The sequence below is a fragment of the Grammomys surdaster genome, unplaced genomic scaffold, assembly GCF_004785775.1.
Source record: "Grammomys surdaster isolate TR1022 unplaced genomic scaffold, NIH_TR_1.0 125562, whole genome shotgun sequence".
Taxonomy (NCBI): domain Eukaryota; kingdom Metazoa; phylum Chordata; class Mammalia; order Rodentia; family Muridae; genus Grammomys; species Grammomys surdaster.
In genome coordinates, this window is record NW_021620409.1 from 7,934 (window position 1) to 31,808 (window position 23,875).

Consider the following 23,875-nt stretch of genomic DNA (forward strand, 5'->3'; position numbering starts at 1 on the left):
AGGTAACATGGGGATGAGCAGAATTTGGGAGCTCGCTAGTCAAGGAGAACACCCTACTCATGAGCACTAATCTAATGAGAGACAAGGTCTCAAACAGAAGCATATGAACAAATAGCTAGGCAGTAGTAGCACAGGTGGTGGGGGTGCACACCTTTAACCCCAGCACTCAGGAGGCAGAGGCAGGCAGCTCTCTGTGAGTTTGAGGTCTGCCTAATCTACATAGTGACTCTACTGCCTTCCTGTTCTGTACTCTCTTCTTCTGTACTGTCTGTCGCTCCATTAAGTAGTTTCCTTTTCCTCTCACCTCTCATGGCAGTTGGGCAATCCTATTCTGTGAAATCTCTCTGATTTGTCATTTTGTCTGCCACTCATTTGGACATCACATTCAAATATGGATACTTCCTTCTACAAATTACATTTATTTTCATTGTTTAGATTTAAAGGTGAGTACTAACGGCGTATCTGTATTCCAGCCACATGGATTAGAATGTGTTCTAAGGGCTGAGTCACACATTAACTAGAAACCACTCCAAAGATCCTATAACACTTAAACTAGATTTGCAGATGATAACATAGTCTCCATTTTCATTCTTAGGGAAGTCATTAGAACATTTGGAGAGGTTGCTTACAATGACAATTTGGGGTTGAACCAAGGACTCAGCCACTTCCTGGAAATGTTTTCCATGATTATCCCTTACTTGAGAGAATCACCACAATCCTACAGACATACAGAGCAAAGTCTTCAGTAGACAACTCCAAGAGCCTCTCTGACCCAGCACTGCAAATACTGAGCTGAAAACAAAAGACCAGGATCCAGACATGGTACTAACATCATCCACCAAGGGACTGTAGGAGGGGAGTAGAGGTCAGAGGGCATGAGGAGTGGTACACAGAAAATTGAGACGGTCAGCTAGTGAGGCTACAAAACAGGATCTGGATACAGCCAGTATCTCCAAGAGCATCTCTTGGATGCCCATTCTTCTGCTTTATCCTGTGAGCCAGGATACTTGAAAATCCTGGGAAGGCAGCAATAGCCACTGTCCTCTGTGGTGGAAAGAGCTGAGCAGGTGAGAGGTTAATAGTTCAGCTCATACTTGCTAGCCCTTCCTGGGGCAGTCCCCTTTCCCTTATCTCTGTCTCCCACTGCTCCATGAAGCTCAACTACTTCAACTCACAGGACACAAGTAATCTTTTCATCTTTTATTCTGAAAAGAAAAAAATCCAAGGAAAGCCATGGTTTTAAGACAAATAAAATTTATGTTTTGGTTGTTGTTGTTGTTGTTGTTGTTGTGTTTTCTATCTTAGCCAGATTGTATCTCACCAGCAAAATCACCTCCTAACAACAGCCTACTGATTCAGCATTACAGCATGAAGTGCTGGTGGTGGCCCTCACACCAGATACCATGGAGGAAGGTGATTGTGAAGTAGATTATTTCAATCTTCCATGATGTCATGAGTAGCCAGGATATGCACATTATGAGGAAGGGAGCCGTAGACAAAGCATATCCTAGGTGTTTACAACCTCTGCAGTTCTGTGAATTCTGAGACTACACTAAGATGAAGCAAGCCTTAGGAGGCTGTCCAAATTCACAGGCTACTGCCAGGCTTTTATATCACTATCTTTGGCAGAATTCATTGGCTCTTTCCCCTGAACTTTACTGGTTTTCACTTGTATGGAAGAAGAATAAATTTAGTGAGTATTGTGAACAATGTGCTCCCGAGTCCTTATCTCCCTCCACCCACTCTACTTCCCCCCAGTCTCCACACACATGACGATTCAGAGGGCTTGAGCAGGCTTTGGAATATTCCAATAATAATTGGCATCCAAAAGAAATGTGGGCAGGTAGCTCAAGGGGACATATAAGAGCATGGCATCCCAAATCCCTGAATATTGGGTGTGAGGGTAACAGGCAGTCAGAGCATGCTCCATGCAGTCAGTCACCACAGACAGGTCCTCTGAATATGTGTCCGCCAATGACTTTACTGTTTTCACATCTGTGTAGAATGAGAGATTATTCCAGTCAACTCCACATCCAACCACACCTGTTGTGTGACCAACCAAAGAGGGCGTCTCTAAAATCCATGTCTTCCACACTCAGACCCATGCCTAAGTCGAGCTTGTCCCAGTTCCTCAGAAAGGGCCACAACAACTTCAAGCCAACACATTCAAGGAAGAGCCGTGCAAACTCAGCCACCTGTGTCAGAGAACAATCTGGCAGAATAGCCAGAGATTCTCTCTTAACATTGAGACCAAGCCCAAGCTCATGGAAAGTGGCGATCTGATACCTCCATACCTGGTTTTATCTTCACCATCAAAATAATGACAAGTTAAGAGAAAACAAAGGTCTAGAAACCAGAACTTCTTTATGTGACTAGAATCCCATAGGCTCCCAAGGAAAGAAACTAATGAAGAAAAATTGCCTGGGCCAGACTTTGTACCAGTAGCAAAACGGCACAGAAGACTCAGGGTGTAGGATGAAGCTTTCCTGTGACTCCTACAGGTCACTTACAGGAGTTCAGATACTTCTCGCCATAGACCTCCTTGACCTCTGAGGTTGCCTGGTCCCACAACTTCTCTAAGTTATGTGACAGCCTCTTGACATCAGAGATGTTGATCTTGAAACTGCCAGGCTCTATGATAGCCACCTTCACTCCAAAAAAGGAGAGCTCCCTCCTGTAAGACAGCAGTCAAAGGTCACCTAAGACATCAGAGGTCTTTTGCAGAAAGTAATACAATTGCCAACACAATGATCCACTGGAGAAAAAAGTTCAGAAGTTTTTGGGTCTGGATGTGCAGAGATGGGGATGTCACCTGTGGCAAGAGCTTTGTCTCTGTGCTTTTCAATGTCACTCCAATGTCACACAGACAAAGCTCTCTGGTCTAAATCTAAATATTCAGTTCTGTGATACAGGTAGTCATCCATATACTGTACAAAGGGCTCACTAGACTTGTCTAAGTCAGTTCTCTCTCAGTCCTGGACCCTACCTTCACCAACTACTGCCTAAGAAATCTCAAGACACTTCCTTTTTGGCTTACTCAAGTGTCTTCAGGGACTACTTGTGCAGGCAATCATGGTACTTGCTTTTAGAGACCATTTTGCCTTGCAGCTAGCAGGAAATCTAACTCAGTTTGCTACAGTAGTGTAATGCAGAGGTGTGCTGTATACTCTATAATGATGTATAAGGTAAAGGATACAGATTAACCTGTCATCACTATGGTATACAAACTTGAGTAGAACCCTCAGACTCTCCAAATGTCACCCTGTGACAATATACCCAGCTGCCAGAGCTGACTTAGCCTTTGCTCCAGAAAGACACAAAGCTAACAGCAATCTGCAAGTGATGACACTGGACACATTTTAACCCAGGATGTCCTGTTCTTTTCTAGTGTTTATCCCTTACCTCAGACTCCTGCTGCAAAGCCCTCCAGAAATCTGACAAACAACACTGATAATACTGCTAATAATCTCTCTGTCTTTCTCATTCACTTTCTGTTTCTTTTCTCCTCTTTAACTCTCTCAGTTGTTAGAATGTTTGTTGCTGCTGCTGCTGTTGGGTTTTTTGTTTGTTTATTAGGGTCAAAAATATCTTTTTGTGCCAAAATATGGGAATTGTGGACTCTAAACAAGAACTTGCTAAACAGTAGCAGGTGGACTGAGTGTGATGCTCACACCCCCAGGGCATCCCCAACCTGAGAATCAAAGAAGGTGGGAACTATGCTCTTAGCCAAGGCCAGTAATCGCCCTGGGAATTCGACAGGGCAGGTCTCTGGAGCAGGAATTTAAGTGAACCCAGGCTTGAGTCACATGACAAAAAGTTGGAGAGTGGTTACCCAGATAGTGACCACTTTACTATCAAGAGGAGAAGGTAAGAGAGTACTCCAAACCAGGAGAAAAAGACTGTTCATGAGGGGTTCTCAAAGATTACAATTAAAATAAATCACCTTTCTGATGGGGCGCCATGGGACCTCATAATCAACTAATACCTGAGGGAGTCTGAGAAGGCCTCTACACAATACTTGGAGATGCAGTAACCACCACCAATAGAGGACATTCAACCCACGACACTGGAGACATTGACCACTCGGCCGCTTGCCTTCCTCACTAAGGGCAACATGCTCAGAGTCACCTCAATCATGCCCAACAGGTTCACATCCAGTACAGTTGCAAAGTCCTGTTTGTTCATCCACTTATTGGGACCTGAGGGCTTGGAGATGCCAGCATTGTTGACCAGACCCCAGAGTCCTGCAAACGGTCAGAAGAAGAATGAATCATGGGACTAGTTTAAACTAAAATCCACATTACACGGGGTGAGGTGAGACCATTCAGTAAGTCATTGGATGGAGAGTGGTGGACAAATAACAGCATATTGTCAGCAGGGCTGGTGTGTCCCATCACAGCATGGACACCTTTCTCTTCTTTTGATTCTTTACAGGTAGGCTCCCTGCTCAAGAACCACCCACCTCATGTTTGCTAAAAGCAAAAATGGAGGTCCAAGACATGGTATGCCTCTGTTAAGAGGGATATGTGGAAAGCATATTTATATCTTACAGATTAATAATATCCTTGCAGATAATGAAGCAGAAGAAAAAACAAGGGAAAACGAGGTGAGGGATGGATAAAAGAAAAAAGGCAAAGGTAGTATTACAATGGAATTTGAGACAAATGAAGTAAAGGTCCTGCTGCAATTGTACTTTGAGGAAAGTTGTCCTTGGCAGGCTCAGCACCAACACTGAATCGTCTACAAAACTTGATGCATTATATTCTAAAAAGAAGTTGGGAAAAGTTTTTGAAAGAAGGGTGATAAAGGAAGGAGAGAGGAGAAGTCATGGCTTGGGAGAAGGTGGGTCTGGAGAGAAGGCATGGCTGGGAAGAAGTTGGGGCTGGGTGGTTGTAACACAGATACATTATACTTCTGTATGAAATTACCAAAAATTAAATAAAATTTTTTTTTAAATATACTGATCAACTTTCCTGAGGTGCTTGCAAAACACAAAAACAGGACGACAGACAGGGAAGATACTTTTACAAACCGTAATAATAATAAAATATTAGATGGAGGACTGTGGCAAGGATGCAGGGACTCAGCCCCAAGATACATTTAAATTCTTTTATTCAATATTTTATTTACATTTCAGATGTTATCCCATTTCCCAGTTTTCCCCAACTCCACCCAGGAACCAACAATCACATCACCCCTCATCCTGCTTCTATGAGGGTGTGCCCCCAGCTAACACCCAACTTCACCTCCCCACACATTTAATTATTGAAGGTTTCTTTTTTTTTTAAAGATTTATTTATTTTTTTATGTATATGAGTACACTGTAGCTGTCGTCAGACACACCAGAAGAAGGCATCAGATCCCATTACAGATGGTTGTGAGCCACCATGTGGTTGCTGGGAATTGAACTCGGGACCTCTGGAAGAGCAGTCAGTGCTCTTAACCGCTGAGCCATCTCTCCAGCCCATATTGAAGGTTTCTTAATGGTTGTTCCGAAATCGCTGAATATCATTATTTGAAAAAATGTTCTTGAGGTAGAAAACTTGACCATTTTTACCCCTATATAGAATCAACAGGTGTACAGATTTTATGTCAGGATAGTGAGAATATAGGTTAATTTTGTTTTAAGTTTAAGTTCCCCAGTGTTGTGAACAATAATCATATTTTCAATTCATTCTTTAGATTTCTTTCAAACCAAGGTTCTTCTTTTGCCCCATAGATAATTAATGAAGGAATAGCAACCCTCTTCCTAGTATTTGTCTTGCAATTCAGCCTTAATCTGGTCTGGCCTGCTCTGTACACAGAACAATAATCATGTCTCCCTTCACAGAGGACACAGCTGACATGTAAGAGCAGGAATGCTGCTGATTCAGGAGATCCACCTCAGCATGTCTGCAGAGGTCCTACACACATGACACAGGACCAAATCCCATCCTCTGCTCCAGAAAGGACAATGTTCTAACCTGGCACTTAGCATCCAACAATCTAGATTATCTGCATATGAAAGATGACAGAGCAAAGACAGGAATGTCAGAAGGTAAGTTCATACTAGGGCACCTTCTTGCCAAGCCCAGAGAACATGGGAGACAGAAGACAGAGGCTGAAGGGAGGAGAGAGAGCGCACAGGTGATATGCTGGGTTACTACAGGGCCCTGAAACTCGACTAGGGATAAACCCAGAAAGTATGGAGGGGAGGCTCCTTTCCAGCAGTGAGATAAAATAAACACAAACAAGAATCTCAATGGTACCTCTGTTCCCAACACGCTCCTTCACCGAGTGGCTGCCACAATACTCTCTGTCTTGGTGACATCAAAGATCACTATCTCCAGCCTCTCAGATGTCTTGCTCCTCAGCTGTTCAGCTCCCTCCTCCATCAGACATGCAGCTAGCACCCTCATGCCTCTCCTGTCCAGCTGTCTGGCCAGCAGGTTCCCAAAGCCAGAGTCACAGTCCGTGATGAAGACATACTTGTCTTGGAGATGCTCCACCACCTGCCTCTCCCGGAACAAACGAAAAAGCATCCACAGGCCCACCAGTGCCACCATGTAGACAAACATGGATTATAGAAGACAAGGAGAAAGAGAGATACTCTGAGTCAAAATGAGCCTGGAAGACTCACACAGGAATATGTAGGTACTGAGGTCAGCAGGCTGCTATCATATTCCTGTCTGACCACTGTGTCTGAGTTTTCTGATATCTCAATGCCCTTTGGCTCTCCCTATCTTGCTGCCAAGAGAAACCCCTGACAGTTCAATAACACAGGTCTGTACCATTAAGCTCTTTGATCCTGGACCCATGTGGGAATACAGGTTTATGTCATTACAAAGGCCCCATGGCCAGTCCCAGGTTCCCCTTGTGTCTTTGCATCTTGCACTCTGGAGCCACAAACCACAAAATTGTGAATATAATGAGAAACTTAGGACACCTGCAAATAGACTCAGAATAACTATGGGAAAAGACAGGGACAGCAGATGCCCTCCTAATATAGTAGATCCCGAGAAGGTAGAAGGGTCAGCCCCAAACATGGAAAGCTGACCTCAAAGGCACTGGGTGCTATCTTTTTGTGTACATGTGTCTGTGTGTCTGTCCTTTCTCTAGTCCTTTACCTCTACTAGTCAGGTTCAAGGTGTTAAGTCTGTCATTTCATGGGAGGGAACAGTTCCCCAAACTCCATTTAATAATTCTTCTTTCTGGAAATATGTGTAAAAAAAAAATCCGACTAGGGTTAGTGAAATGCATTTATAGTGCTTACAACTCAAGATCATAGGCTGGCAAAATGGCTCAGAGATTAAGAACACTAACTGCTCTTTCAGAGGTCCTGAGTTCAATTCCCAGCAACCACATTGTGGCTCACAACTATCTGTAATGGGATCTGATTCCCTCTTCTGGTATGTCTGAAGACAGATAGTCATAGACACTGCTCATAAACATTAAATTTAAACAACAAAAAAAAAATCCCCAACAAACCAAGAACTCAAGTTGGCTGTAGTTAAGACAATCTGAATCTACACATCAAGGAAAAGGGCATCTTGAGGAGGTGGAAGTCTCTATTCTTCTCTTCCTTTTTCCTTTCCTTGCTAAGGAAGTCAGACTTCCTGTCTAGAGACCCCCACTTCCTCTTTCTATGAAGTTATTCTGCTCTAGGTCACCAAAGACTTCCTGCCTTCCCCTTTGTCTCTCCTACAGCTCAAGGGAAAATGACCTGCCTGAGAAGGATTCTGAGCCTAATGAGAAAAATCTAGAATCAGAGACGATGATTTTTCTCTTAAATGTGAGTTTGGGGGTAGAGTAGGGGAAGGGAAGTGGGAACTGAGCCCAGGATGTCACTGATGAGCTATGTCACCAGATTTCTAGAAAAGAAAGGAGAAAAAAAAACTTCATTATGAGACAAGGTTCTGCTGTTCTGCAGGCTGGCCTTAACTCTGTGATTCTTCTGGGTCCATCTCTGAAGTAGCTCACAGTACAGGTGTGCCCCACTAGCCACAGGTGGCTGTAAACACATTTTTGTACCTCCTCCTGACTATTAATAGCAACTGCCTTTGTTCCGAAAGTCCCAATTTCCAAATTGCTCACTAGCCCATGAGACCTTAATCAGAGCCTGAAACTTGGTTAGAGTGGAGAACTTGTCTTGGATTATGGAGGTATGTGTAGGAGGAGCTAAGGTGGGAGGAGTAAGGAGAGGAGGAGAAGGAGTAGGGCAAAGAAGACGAGAAGCATGAGGAGGAGCTAAGAGAGAAGAGAGAGCCAAGAGAGGGTGTGGGAATATGGAGGCAAATGTGCATGTGCCTCTAGCCATCAAAGGTAGTTGGTATATCTAGGTTGAGTTTTTGGTTACACTTCTGATTGTATGGGCATCTTGTTACTGATCATTACCAAATACATGATAAAGCTTTTGGATAATTTAACCATTAGAGTCTCATTTTCCTATTGGGCCCGCATGGATGGTGGGATGGTCTGGGCAATGCCCAGCCTTGCGGAGAAAGCGTGAAAGATTGGCAGAGCCATCTCCCATGCTGGCATCTCATGGGTGGCAAGGCTGGTGTTTCTAGCTATTCGATTCTAGCTGCAGCATGCATGTGGCCTCTGGCCACAGAGCATGGCGGCTCAGCTTGGTAGAGCAGTTGCAGCTGAGGTAGTCAGCTTGACCAGCAGCCATTTTTAAATAATTACTTCAAAAAAGTGTTGCATCAACTTAAGGCACAAATACACTAGAAATTTAAGTCTAAATCACCTGAGAGTAATAGTTGTATTTTTATTTTTTTTTAAAGAAAGTTAGTGAGTGATTAGAGCTGATAGGAGTCACATGACTCCAGAAAAGAAATAACTCCTATTACATAATAATCAAAACATCAAATGCACATAACAAAGCAAAAATACTAAAAGCAGTAAGGGAAAAAGGTCAAGTAAATATAAAGGCAGACCTATAAGAATTACACCAGACTTCTCACCAGAGACTATAAAAGCCAGAAGAGCCTAGACAGATGTCATCCAGACCTAAGAGAACACAAATGCCAACCCAGACTATTATACCCAGCAAAACTCTCAATCACTATAGATGGAGAAACCAAGATATTCCATGACAAAACCAAATTTGCACAATATCTACCCACAAACCCAGCACTTCAAAACATAATTGATGAAAAACGCCAATACAAGGATGGAAACACAACCTAAAAACTGCAAGGAAGTAATCTTTCAGCAACCCCAAAAGAAGATAGCTACACAATTATAATTCCACCTCTAATAACAAAAATAACAGTAAGCAACAATCATATTTCCTTAATATCTCTTAACATCAATGAACTCAATTTTCCAATAAAAAGACATAGACTATCAGACTTGATACAAATGGGACCCAGAATTTTGCTGCATACAGGAAACACACCTCAGTGACAAAGACAGACACTACCTCAGAGTAAAAAGATGGAAAACAATTTTCCAAGCAAATGGTCCCAAGAAACAAGTTGCATTAGCCATTCAATTATCAAATGAAATCAACTTTCAACCAAAAGTAATCTAAAAACATAAGGAAGGACACTTCATACTCATCAAAGGAAAAATCTATCAAGATGAACTCTCAATTGTGAACATCTATGCTCCAAATACAAGGACACCCACATACATAAAAGAAGCTTTACTAAAGCTCAAAGCACACATTGCAACTCACACAATAACAGTGAGGGATTTCAACACCCCTCTTTCAGCAATGGACAGATCATGGAAACAGAAAATAAACAGAGACATAATGAAATTAACAGAAGTTATGAACCAAATGGATTTAACAGATATCTATAGAACATTTCATCCTAAAACAAAAGAATATACCTTTTTCTCAGCACCTCATGGTACCTTCTTCAAAATAGACCACATAATTGGCCACACACAGTCCTCAACAGATAAGAAAAGATTGAAATAATCCCTTGTATCCTATCAGATCATCACAGATTAAGACTGGTCTTTAACAATGACAAAAACAATGGAAAATCCACATACACATGGAAACTGAACAACACTCTACTCAATGATGACTTGGTCAAAAAGAAATAAAGAAAGAAATTAAAGACTTTGTAGAATTCAATGAAAATGAGAACACACCCTACCAAAACGTGTGGGACTCCATGAAAGCAGTGCTAAGAGGAAAACTCACAGCTCTAAGTGTTAACAAAAAGAAACTGGAGAGAGCATACACTAACAGCTTGACAGCACACCTGAAAGCTCTAGAACAAAAAGAAGCAAACACACCCAAGAGGAGTAGATGGCAGGAAATAATCAAACTCAGGGCTGAAATCAACCAAGTAGAAACAGAAAGAACTGTACAGAATATCAACAAAATCTGGAGCTGGTTCTTTTAGAAAATCAACAAGATAGATAAACCCTTAGCCAGGCTAACCAGAGGGCACAGAGACAGTATCCAAATTAATAAAATCAGAACTGAAAAGAGAGACACAAAAACAGAAACTGAGGAAATTTTAAAAAAATCATCAGTTCTTACTACAAAGGCCTATACTCAACAAAACTGGAAAATCTGGATGAAATGGACAATTTTCTAGACAGATACCAGGTACCAAAGTTAAATCTAAACAGTCCCATTAGTCCTAAAGAAATAGCAGTATTCATTAAAGTCTCCCCACCAAAAAAAGCCCAGGACCAGATGGTTTTAGTGCAGAATTCTATCAAACCTTCAAGGAAGACCTAATATCAATTAGCTTCAAACTATTCCACAAAATAGAAACAGAAAGAACACGACCCAATTCATTCTATGAAGCCACAACCACACTTATACGTAAACCGCACAAAGATGCAACTAAGAGAGAGAACTTCAGACCAATCTCCCTTATGAATATTGATGCAAAAATACTCAATAAAATAATGTAGGCAATAACTAATTGTAATTTTTAGTTGCTTCTCTTGTTAAAGCAGTTGCAACTAGAAAGCCTAAAAGAGTGTCAAGGCACATGTACATATTTTAATTTTCCAAAATCAAAAATGAGTAACATTTATTTGCCATAATTGATCACGTATTAAGTCCTCAAGGCTTAACACCATTATGTAAAATGAGAACACTTAGAACAAGTTTTTACAGTTTAACTTGCACATGTTCTAAAAATATCAAATTATTGTCTCAGACTATTATTATTTTGATGATGTAAAGAGTAAGATTGTATGGCCAATGGTTTCTGTAAGGTCTATAATTTGACTGGTATACAAATCTGCTGTGGCAATGCCCTGGGGTCCAGGCAATCCAATGAGCCCTTAAATGTCTTATAAAGTTAAAGAACAGTACATGTTTCTTAAATTAAGCTGTATTTGTATAAATAACTGTAAAATTTGAGAATTAGCAATATCTAAAAAAAAGGAACAATTTTAAGCAATTATAAACCATGAGCCATATACTGGCTATGATTATATAAATTGAAAGCTTGATTTTTTTTTTCTGCATTTCAAACAGTGGCTACAGCACATAATTCAATTATTTGTGCTGAAGTAGGGGAAAATTCAAGAAAATGAACGTGTGATATAATTACATATACTGTCTTCTCAATAGAAGAGGCATCTGTAAATACAGTAAACATCTTTTCTATGGGCTGCATGCAAATTTACAAAGAATACAAAAGCATGCATAGCCAATCTGTAGCCAGTGGAATACTGGCAGTTTAACTATATTTTTAAGTTTCTTTTGCAATATTAGTGTATAACCATAATTTTGAGAAGCAAAACCAAAAGGAAAAACAATGTAAACAGTATATTTTCTCTGAAATCAACACCAAGTGGATTACTTTCATGTTACAAAGTTTTGCTGCCAATTCTTACATATGAAGACATGATAGTGCAGCTTTTAATAACTTTTAAAGAGACATTGTTTTAAATCTTTTATACATCTGGTTTCTGAATGACTCCAACCCTGAGTTACCAGTTTTAAGCCAACTTTCTGTCACCAAAGTTGCAAATTTTTAATCAAACCCAATAACTTATAAGCCAATAATCTATAACCAAGACATGTAGAACATATTTACACTTTTAAAACCAATTAGAAACAAAAATGAAATGGCTACACATCTTATATATTTAGACCAAAATTTCTTGCTTTTTTGCTCTAATTTCAAGAGAAGGACACCTTGTCACAATGATTTTTCTACGACAAAACAACTCTTAGCTTCCTTATAAAATCCAAAAAGCTACTGGTCTCTTTTAAAAGCAGCTTATGCCAACACTCAATTCCTGGAAAGGCTTTTTCAGCTCAGCTCAACTCTTAGCTACAGGTGTAGGGTAACTTATCAACCTCTGCTGTGCATATTAAGACTGCCTTTAAAACCAAGTTAAACTAGCCCAAGGGGTGGATACATAGCAGCTTTAACCACTTTTGTCTTTTGAACATGCAATATAGAACACCATTTAGACAACAAGAAACAAAAAACCATCAATTGACACACATGGACATTGGCATGCCAAGGACAGACAACAGACAAAGACATGTAGGAGCCAAAGAGAAACTCAGGATGTCTCCTGACTTTCCTCCTGTTCCTAGGAGAGCTCTGAAACAGCCTTTCCATTCTTTTTTGCTAACATAGCTCAGAGAGAGGACAACTGCTTTTCTGGAACCCTTTCTTTCTCTCTCTCATATTCAAGATATAACTTTTCATCTCGTTCTTCAGGACATGTAGTGGGCAGCTATTGCAACAACTCAGTGCCCTGCTTTCTAGTTTGCAAAAGAACTGCTATGGGACAGCCAACAATTGATTAGTCTGAATAGTGTATCTGTTGTTGGGTAACAGATTCCTCTATTTTCTAGAAAGCTATCCAGGGGAATTAGGATTTGAATTCTTCTTGAGAATATCAAACAGTTTTAAGTTTTCCTGTGGAAAGCTTAAGGTGAGGTCTTACCCACTGAATAACTTCTAAGAAATTTTGAAAATCATTAAAAGTAAACTATTTTCTTTCATGTACACCTGCAAGCCAGAAGAGGGCACAAGATCCCATTACAGATGGTTGTAAGCCACCATGTGGCTGTTGAAGATTGGACTCAGGACCTCTGGAAGAGCAACCAGTGCTCTTAATCTCTAAGCCATCTCTCCATCCCCCAACTATATTTTCTTATTGGAATTTTCTGTACCACAAACTGCTTAGGATATTACTGAGGTCCCAATCCACCACTCCCTCCATACAGACTCACTAAGAGTCCATCCCTTTCTACAGATGAACTAAGTGACCATCACTCCATGCAGACCCACTAACTGACCTTCATTTCTCTGCAGACTCACTAAGTGATCATAAATTCCCTGCAGAATCACTAAATGATCTTTCCTTCCTGCAGATTCACCAAGTGACCATACCCTCCCTGCAGACTCAGTAAGTAATCATATCTTCCCTGCAGATTCAGGAAGTGACCATAACTTTCCGCAGACCCACTAAAAGATCATCAATTTCCTGTAGAAGAAGTGTCCATTCCTTTCCTGCAGACTCACTAAGTGACCACCCCATCCCTCAAAACTACTACATAATCATCAATTCCCTGTAGACTCACTAAGTGACCATCTGTTCCTGCAGAGACACTAAATGATCATCTCTTCCCAGGAGACTCATTAGATAACCATCCCTCCATGCAGACTCACTAAGTGACCATTTTTTACTGCAGACCCACTAAGTGACCATTCCTTCCTATAAGACTTAGTATCCAACCATCACAACAAACCACCACTTCTGATTTTCTGTCTGTCCTTGTCCCAGGCCACTTCTCATGTTCCCTCCCTCAATCACACTGCCACTTTCCTCCAGCAGCATGTAGAGAGTGTCTGTAAAGGCTGGATTTGTGTGTCAACTTGACACAGGCTGGAGTTATCACAGAAAAAGGAGGTTCAGTTGAGGAAATGCATCCATGAGATCCAGCTATAAGGCATTTTCTCAATTAGTGATGAAGCATGAGAGGGCCCATTGTGGGTGGTGCCATCCCTGGGCTGGTAGTATTTGGTTCTATAAGGAAGCAAACTGAGCAAGCTAGAGAAGGCAAGCCACTAACTAACATCCCTCCATGGCTTCTGCATCAGCTCCTGCTTCCTGAACAGCTTGAGTTTCAGTCCTGACTTCCTTTGGTGATCAACAACAATGAGGAAAGTGTAACCTTTCCTCCCTAGCTTGTTTCTTTGTCATGATTTTTCTGCGGGAATAGAAACCCTGACTAGTACAGTGTCCCTCTCAACTTTGGTGTTTATATTTTTGGAATACATTTTTTGCAAAACAGCATGGGTCTTGAACTTGCCACAATCTCTGAGGCCTTGCTCTATCTGCTGCTAGGTTGGTGAATATCAAGAGTAGGCTGAGCCCGGAAAGCATCTGTGGAAGAGAATCCACGGCTCAGTACAGACTTGCACTGGGCAGGAGCTTCCATAGATGCTTGACTCCTGTTCTCTCAATAGAAATGTGGGGGCTGAGGGGCCAAGGAGAAACTTGTAAATAAACAATAATATCTAGATTAATGAAAATAAAAATTTCTCTACCTTGTAATGTACTTGGTCATTCATTTTACATATGTTATTTTGAAAGATTTGTTTTAGGACCTTTGAGTGAGTGTGTGTACCTGTGTGTTACATGTGTGGGAGGACCCTAAGAGGTGAGAAGGAAGATGAGAGACACTGGTTATCACAAGTATTCAGCCATACAATGTCAGTGTCAAGTATTGACTTTGTGTTTTCAATCAGAACAGAAAGTGTTCTTAATGCTAGACTCATTTCTCTAAAATGTGTGTTTATTTGTTTATTGAGATATCTCACCAATATAACTTTGTAATCTGTAGCCCTGCTGTCTTCATCATTACATAAATCACACTGTAGTAATCCAACAGCATCTCTGCACATTATAGCCTGTGAAGAAGCTGGTCAGGAGGTTAGACCAATCTAAGTACACTCTGGAGCATCTTACTGGCTCCACAGAAGAAAGGGAAGCGCCCAGGACAGGTCTACAGCCCTAAGCATCGGTAGAGGCTTAGAAACATCATGATGAGACTGAAAAACATGTAAGTAGCCTGAAGTGCACTGTAAAGTGGTTCAAGACTGCATGCCACATGCCTGGAGGAGTCTCCTTTCCTCCTCACCCAAGTTTCATTGTTGACAGAAACAAGCATGCATAGAGGGACTCAGAGGAACTACAGTTGCCACAAGAGGCTGTCTCTTTAATGTGAGCATGAGGACTGCATTGTACACAACCCAATCCCGTGCATGCAACCCGAGATCCTCACCCATTAGAATACAATCCAATTTCTGGTTCCCCAATGAAGACTGAATAGGGACACCATGTGGTCAACTCTAGAAACAGGCTTAACAGTGGGCTTGTTTCCACCTTTGCAGGACTGACTCCACCTCTTCCATTTTGCACTGCCTTTTGGGAGAAAGTGCTTCCACCTGGACTGAGCTGGACACCTGATCCCAGTAGATGGCTCAGCTCCCATGTACATGAGCAGATAAGAGAAGCCTAGAGTTCTGAAAAGCTATAGTGTTAGACACTCAAATGGTCAGACTTGAAATGTGACAAGCACACCTACTCACTACAGGGAAGAAGAGGAGCTTTGCACTCTCATTTTTCATGTGGGAGAATATCAGGAGGGATGGATAGTCATTGGGAAACTCTATGAATCAGGGATGTGTTTCAGAGCCCTTCTCTTCAGCCCTATGGCTCCAAAAACACAGTCACAACTATTTTCCTATTTTCTCTTATTTACCCAGAAGTTCCAGCACTGAATCTCGATCGTGCTGTGTTTCAGAAGACCTTGATCCAACAAGACTGCCCATTACTATCAGGATTGACAGTAATAAGAACAATAAGAACAAGACTGTGGGGAAGTATTGTTGTAATTATTTAAAAATCAGCCACTGGTCAAGCTGACTATCTAAGCTGTGGTGGCTCTGCCTAGCTCAGCCACCATGTTTCTCAGCCAGAGGCCACGTGCCTGCCTCAGCTAGAAATGGACAGACAGAAACACCAGCCCTGCCACCCATGAGACTCCAGCATTGGAGATGGATCTGTCAATCTTACACACTGTCTCCTCAGGACTGGACATTGCCCAGACCATACTGCCAACCACGCAGACATGGTACAAATGAGACTCTAGTGCTTAGATTATCCAAAGGCTTATATATTGGTAATGATCAATAATAAGATGCCCACTCAACCAGAGCTGTAGCCAATACCCAACCAAGATACATGAACTACCTTTGACTGAGAGAGACACTTGAACATCCACCATCATGTTTGCCTCTCTCACATCCTCCTTGCTCCTCCTCTTCCTCTCCTTACTCCTTCCACCTTAGCTCCTACTACAGGAGAGAGGATTGGGAAATGACCATAGAAGGATGGCTCTAGAGAAATCAACGTGGAAGGGATTCAAGATCCAAGAGCAGCAATATCTGAATTTACTATGGTCAAAAAAGAGGAATACTACATTTTGTACGATGAAATTTTCAGAGTTACGATTCTGAGTACCTGTTGGGTGCTAACAGCCACATGAAGAGTGTCCTATTAGCTTCGGCAATAGCAGAAGGACAGACAGCAGTGGACCCAGGAGAGCAAGGAATACTAGTAGTAATACATTCAGGATCAGGCACAGGAGAGAAGGAAGGGCAAGGCAAATGCAGAGAAGACACAGTGGCAGCTACCCATTGGAGGGAGAGTGGCCCAACTCCAGATTCACAGATCACTCCCTTCTGATAACCAAGGCCCAGGCCTTGAGGCAGAGCTTTAGTCTATCCTGCATTGGGGCACTTCCTGAGAGAAACATGGTTATTGATTGCACAAGGCCAGTCTGAATCCTTATAGGTTTGGGCAAAATGTTGTGGAAGTGTCAGGTAAGAGAACTGAGACATCATTCCTGAAGGAAGGCAACAGGTTTACTATGATCTAAAATCAGAGAGTCAGTCAGGCATTCCTCAGAGCCTGGACCCAGATGCAAAGAACCACACCTTACTCCTGAGGTTCTGAGCAAGATATGCTGAGAAATTAAGTAAGAATTTCTGGCTAAGGTGAGTCAAGGAGAGTTGTGAAGGTCACAATTCAAGACATCTCTGCTTTAATGCTAGAAGCCAGAAGGGCCACTCGAGATGGTAAAGTCATTTGCTTCCCACAACAGCTCTGCAAGTCATCATGTGTCTGGGATCCCAGCCCCATTACCTTTTGTTCTTTTGAGAACAGTCTTCCATGTTTGGGTCCGGCCCTTCTACCTTCCTAGGAAAGGCTATATGAGGAGGGCACCAGCAATCCCTGTCCTCTCCTATAAGTTGTTCTGACTCCAACTGCAGGTCACAAACAGTTTCTCATTATGTTCACAACACTCTGATTTGTGGCTCCAGAGTGCAAGATACAGAGACAAAAGGTGAGTGTGGGACTGCACCATGAAACCTCTTTAATGAAACATACATGTATGTTGACCACCAGAGGAAACCAGGACAGAGTCTCAAACAGGGCAAGAACCTGCAGGCAGGAGCTGATGATGCAGAGGCCATGGACAAGTGCTGCTCACTGGCTTGCTGTCCATGGCTTACTCACCTGTTTGATTATTGAACTCATAGATCATCAGCCCAGTGGTAGCACCACGCACAATGGGTTTAGTCATTGCCCATTGATTACTAATGGAAAAAAATGCCTTATAACTTGATTTCCTAGAGACATTTCCTCAACTGAGTCTACTTCCTGTCTGATGACCGTAGCTTATGCCAAGTTACCACAAACTCACCATTAAATTATGTTTGTTTAGCATCTGAGGAAAGTTGATCAATATTGACTTTCTTCAATAAAGATGTTGATCAACTTGATCGCAAGGCCAACTTCACCAAAGCCAAAAAAAAACAGCACAGTTTTTAAAAATCTCCCCACACCAAGTTTTCGATTGTTGGCTTCTCAATCATTATTTCACTTACAGATTAATTTTTCTTTTCTTTCTTTTCTCCTTTGTATTTTTCTCTTTCTGCTCTTTCTCTTTCTTTATCAGAATGATAAGGAATTACAATCCTTCCTTATTACTACATTTTCTGACCATTTGAAAAGAAAAGGCAGCAGTGTGTAAATTTCTCATATCACTCTGAAGATATGGGTGTCTTTTCCAGAGTTCTATGTCTGTGAAGTCCTGCATGACCATGGTAACTCTTGCAGAGGATAGCATTAAATTAAGACTGGCTTACATGCAGAGGTTTAGTCCATTATCATCATATCAGGAAGTATGGTGGGTTGTAGGAAGACATGGTGCAAGAAAATCAACTGAAAGCTCTATATCCAGATACACAGGTAGAAGGAACAGCAAGACTCTGGGATAGCCCACTTCCAGTGAATCACATAATCCAACAAGACCACACACACTCCAGCAATGCCACATGACCTTGAGCCAATGGCTGCCATTTCCATTCAAACTACCACAACAAATACAAGAATAAAATCTCTGCAAGGATGGCGTGAACTTGTAAGTCACAAACATACTTTTATAGTCTCCAGATTAACAAAGGTGCACCATGTTTTCACTATCTGTTCTTAAAGTTAGTAAAGGGGAAGGGACTCCTTGCAGATTCCCAGGTAGAGAAATGGGCCACAAAGTCTTAAAAGATGAAGGTATCCATGCTGTGATCCAGCAGTGTTCTGCGGGTGTTCCCCAGCTGTGTGGATACTCTGCTCTTACTCATTGATTCCTATTGTCCAGTAAACACGTGTCACAGTGGTCTTACCATGTTAATCATGCATTTTATCCCTAATTAAACCTGTGTTGTGTGACTGTCTCTTCCCACTGTCCCCAGGACTCTGAGGCCTGGTCAACAATGCTGGCATCGTCACTCCCTGGGGTCCTAATGAGTGGATGAACAAACAGGACTTTGCAACTGTACTGGATGTGAACCTGTTGGGCATGATCAAGGTGACACTGAGCATGCTGCCCTTAGTGAGGAAGGCGAGGGGCCACGTGGTCAATGTCTCCAGCATCCTGGGTCGAGTGTCTTTTGATGGTGGTGGTTACTGCATCTCCAAGTATGGTATAGAGGCCTTCTCAGATTCTCTCAGGTACTGGAAGGTGAAGGGGACACCCAGGGTTGCTTTTGGAAGGTGCTTATTTACTCAAACTCTTTAAGTCCCCATCATGGTGAGGAAACTTGTGTTCTGCATCTCTTTCACCTTCCCAACACTGACTAATTCACTTCGAAGCATATTTCCATAACTCTACAAGAGACCATGACTGAGACATGAGTTGAGTTCATTTGACCTGTTACAGAAGAGGAAGGGCACTGGGAGACAATATTGGGATAGGTTTGGAAAATTGACTTTCTTGCGTCATGAATTCAGACCCCTGATGTCTATGTGAGATTTTTTTGGGTCATGAATCTAGACCCCTGATCTCTATATGCTACCTATGTTTTTGAATTGGAGTAAATATTTCCTTCAATTCCACCGATAGATATCAGGCCTCTTTTAGAGTCCACAATAAAAAAAAAAACACATTCTACCATAACTTATGTGCTTCTATCATGACCTAAAGACTGTGGTAATTAAGTGAATGAAAGAGGAGTCAAAGAGGAACTGTGACCTTCCTGTGAGATTGCCGTGGCCAGTAAGCACTGTTGACTATTTTAGCCATCAGATTTGTTGAGGGTCCTGTAGGAGGATTAGACTTAATCAGAGTAAACAAGAGATCCTGGAACCTCAAATCTATACCTGTAGATACATTCTGTTTGGAGAATGGAAAGTCCATTTATGGAATGAGTGTGGTCACGAGGCAGACACCAGGCAACTTGACCTCCTGAATCTATGGCCTCGTTACAAGTCAGCTGGCTTAGTTCTGAAACCCTGACAAGTGGAGGTAAGGGAATGGAGAAAAACAGACACACAGACACATGTACAGAAAAGCTGGCATAAGATGGCTTGTGTCAGCATTGAGGGTCCTGAGCTACCTCCCCTGCAACCTCAGCACTTTATCATGAATAGCAAGGGGGAGGGACCAGCTAGTCCTGTCTGAAGGCAGCTGTCTCAGGCTAGAAACCTCCAAAAGGGAGAAGCTGCAGTTGCTAGTATTTACACACTGGTCAGTCATCCACCAACCCCTGAACTTGGGCCAGTGGAAGAAGGCTTTGCCAATTCTGAGCCTGACCCACTAGAGAAAAGCTTTTCCAGTTTGTGGTGCCTGGTCAACAGTACACATACACCCAGGACTACACTCATGCAGGGCTTCCTCTGACTATTTGGTCCTCTGTCTTCACTGGTCTATTTGAGTCTTTGATACCAGTTTCATGTAAACAAGGTGATTTTCTTCTCTTATAAGATCATATTTCTCTTATCTTGAATTTATTTTTATACAAATATATGTGTGTGCATACACATAATACACATATGCACACAAACACACACACATGCACACACTTATCCTCCTCCCTCTTATCCCCTGACCCCTCCACCTAACCTCTTGTCCTCTGAACAAGTCTGTGGCCGTTTTTCCTTTCCTGTATATCCTTCTGTCTCACTACATTACTTAGGACTGCCTGTATCAACATGCGTGTGGAGTTATTTACTTGAGCAAGAGTAACTTATGAGTAACTACTCTGTTGAGGAATTTGCCTCCCCCTACCCCAGCAACCAGGAAATGCCCGTAGCTCCTCAGGGAGGGGTGTGGCCTTATGAGCCAACATCCCTACCCTTTCACACCATTGATGGGACAAGCTGATAACATCACTTTTCTATACAACACTCTTCCTCATCCAGATCACAAGAATCAAGCTAGCTTTATTGCTACCCAAGATAACACTTCCGTCAGTAAATTCTCCCCAATACATTGCACTCTGTGCCAACCTTGACCTACCTGACCATTTTATCAGAACTCATAGCACCTTGGGGCTGTTGATTCTCCTATATAGAGGACACGTTGATGGAGAACACCAAAATGGGAGTAGAATGCTTCTTTCCTTATGCCCACACCGAGACCCTAGACCCTCAGACACTGAGGGTCTGAATGTAGCAGACTCCATTGCATAAGGACTGTAAAGATAGGAAGGTGTCTTAGAAATCAGTCAGACTTGGGGGCCTTAGCCCTACCCACTAGAGAAGCATTATTTTGGCATACATTCTGGACAGACACTATCCTTCAGGAAATCTAAAGAGGAGCCATACTGTCAGTTCACATGACTGTCCATGGAGCACTCCAGGGTGAGCACAGGATGCCACTTCCCACAGTAGTCAGGGGTGAGGGCAGATGAAGAGGCATGAGAAGTTACGGTAAAGAGAGGACAGAATGAGCCAGGGTCCATAGTTCTGGACACCTTTTAGTTTGCTCTACAGGGTCAAACGATGCTCAAAGAAGAGATAGACTCCTTGCAAGTTCTCTGTGGAAACCAGAGACTCAGCCATATGCATACCCCAGTGAGAAGGAGGGAGAAGACTGGTGTGCATTGCCCAGCTTTGCCTTCAAGGCTGACCTAGGTATCAGGGAGGAGCTGATTCCACCCAGAGCTGGAGTTTTCAATCCCAATGTGGGGCCTTGCCCAGGTCCTTCTCTATCTCCTGTCCCTCTTCTTCCTGCTGCTATTCCTCTTGTTCTGCTTCCTCCTCCTGCTACTACTCTTGCTGCTGTTCTTCCTGCAGCTGCTCTCCCTTTAGTTTCATCTCTTTCTTCTCCACCATCGCCCCTACTTCCTTCTGTTCCTCCTCCTGTTAATCTTCTCCCTGTTCCTCCTGCTGCTGCTCCTTCTTCTGCTGTTCCTCCTTCTCCTCCTCCTTCTCCTCTTCTTCCTCCTACTCCCCTTCCAGTTCTTCCTCCTGCTGCTTCACCTCCTACTGCTCTTCTTCCTGCTGATTTTCCTTCTCTACTTCCTCCTGTTCCTCCTCCTCTGAAGGTCTCTGTGGCTGTAATGCAGACAAGGGCCCCAAAATACACATGGATTCCCAGGTTCCAAGGCTTTATTGTTCATGGTGTATGATAGATTGTCTAGATGTGCACCCCCCCCCAGTTTAAGCCAGGGGTGAGCTGGCTTAAACAGGGAGTAGGAGAAGGAAGGATCTGGGAGGGAATAATTTAATTAGCCATGCCCTCTGGCCTTTAGGGAACTCATTAATATGGGAATCTCTTGAGGCTGAAGCCTTTACTCACACCCTCTACCTGTAGCCCTACTTGACTGCAAGGTGCAAATCAAATGGAGATCTTGGCCACAGGTCAGGAACCTGGGTTCTGGAGGTGTGGTCAAATACCTGTCATTTCCCCATCAGGGTCAGGGTTTCAGGCCTGTACTCAGCCTAGAACCAAGCTCCTTTCTCGGTCCATCAACTTTCCCTGCTTGTTTTTTTAAAAAGGAGTGGGAGTGTGAAATCCCTTTGTCATCTGTGGTGAAACTTTTGGATGAGGAAGTCAAAAGAAAACACTACTCATCCTGTAGAGGATAGCACAATTAAGTCACAGGTTAAGGGGAGTGGAGGTTGAGGGTTGAGGGTTGAATCAATTAAAATGCATGTTGTACAGCTTGAGGCTAATAATATCTGATTAATCTAGATAGACATTATGTTTTCTTTACTAACATGTAACTTTTAGCTATTTAACTTTGGCAAAATAGTTCGTTTGTAGCTGGAAGGTCTGGATCAAAGCATGTGTCTCTGGGTCTTCAGTCAGATGAGGTGGCAGGGAGAAGGCAGCTTGGTGTTCTAGGCAGATTCCAGGAGATGGTGTTGTCTCTGTTGGATCTGTGTGTATACCTGCAGGATAATCAAGCAGGGAAGCAGCAGCCCAGCAGGGACATGTCTGTAAAGGGTGGCTAGCAAGCATTAAGCTACTCTGGAGCAAGCACGTCATGGTCTGTCGTTAAGATCCTGGAGAGGCAAAGGTGTTTGAGGAAATTTTAGTCCTGGAAGGTACATTTGAGTCTGGTTTGGATGGCTGAGGGAGAAAAACATCATGTTAATTAAGTATCTGAGATAGGCAGCAACAGTTTCTCTGTAAAAGGAAACTAGTTTTTAATTAAGAGCTGAAAAATGGTGATCAGCATGTAGATTTAACCTGTGGAAGAAGATTAGATGACTTTTGAACCATGAAGAAGTCTAAAAAAGTTGAAAACATGTTGGACATATATCGAGAGTGTTAGAGAGAAAAGGAAACATTTAAACAAAAAACAAGAAAATTTTTGGTTGAAAAGCACAAACATTGTTGCTTTAGGTGTTCCTGTTATGGTGAAAAGGAAACGTTTATATAAAAATCAAAAAAAAATTTGGTTGAAAACATTAACAGTCTTGCGGGTACTTCTGTTAGAGAGAAAAGCAATTAATGGCAGGTTTAGAAGCAGTGGGGTGGGGGGGGACTTACTCTGCCATGTGGCATCTGTGCTCTAGCAGAGAGGCCAGGGTATTCCCCATTTGTTTTTCTTAGCAGTCTTAAGTGTAGAGAAAGAGAAGAAAGGCCAATCTTGAAGAAAATCTAAAAGCAAGAAACATGGTGCTGGATAGGAGAATCAGAGTCAGAAGGAATGAGATGCTGTGTAAAACTGAGCCTTGTGGGGGAGACACATGGAAGCTGGCTTGGGGCTGGCTGCTCCTGGGAGCAGCTGGCATGCAGTGAGCAGTTTCTGCAGGCCCTACTTGGGGCTGTTAGGTGTGAAAAAGAAAACTGTCTCAAAACAAAAAGGAAAATTTGTATCCAAGGAGAGAAGTCCTAGAATGAGAACAGCGGGTCCCAGACCCGCTGTTTCAGGCAACCTGGATGGGCTGTAACCCGGCCACAAATGATGGAGGAGGAGAGGAAGTCTACACTGGCAAAAGACTGACCCCTGGGGGAGGGGCCCTGGGGACTAGAGTTTGGAGCTGGTGCTCCTGTGAGAAAGAGAGAGAAGACAGTCTCAGACTGGAGAAAGAGTCCCTCACCCAAGAGAAAGAATCTTAGAACAAGGGT

General features: G+C 42.5%; 1 pseudogene; it reads right to left on the reverse strand.

Moving 5' to 3' along the window:
• Positions 1-1,777: 1,777 nt before the first annotated feature.
• Positions 1,778-23,875, reverse strand: part of LOC114638258 — a 23,202-nt pseudogene continuing 1,104 nt past the window's right edge.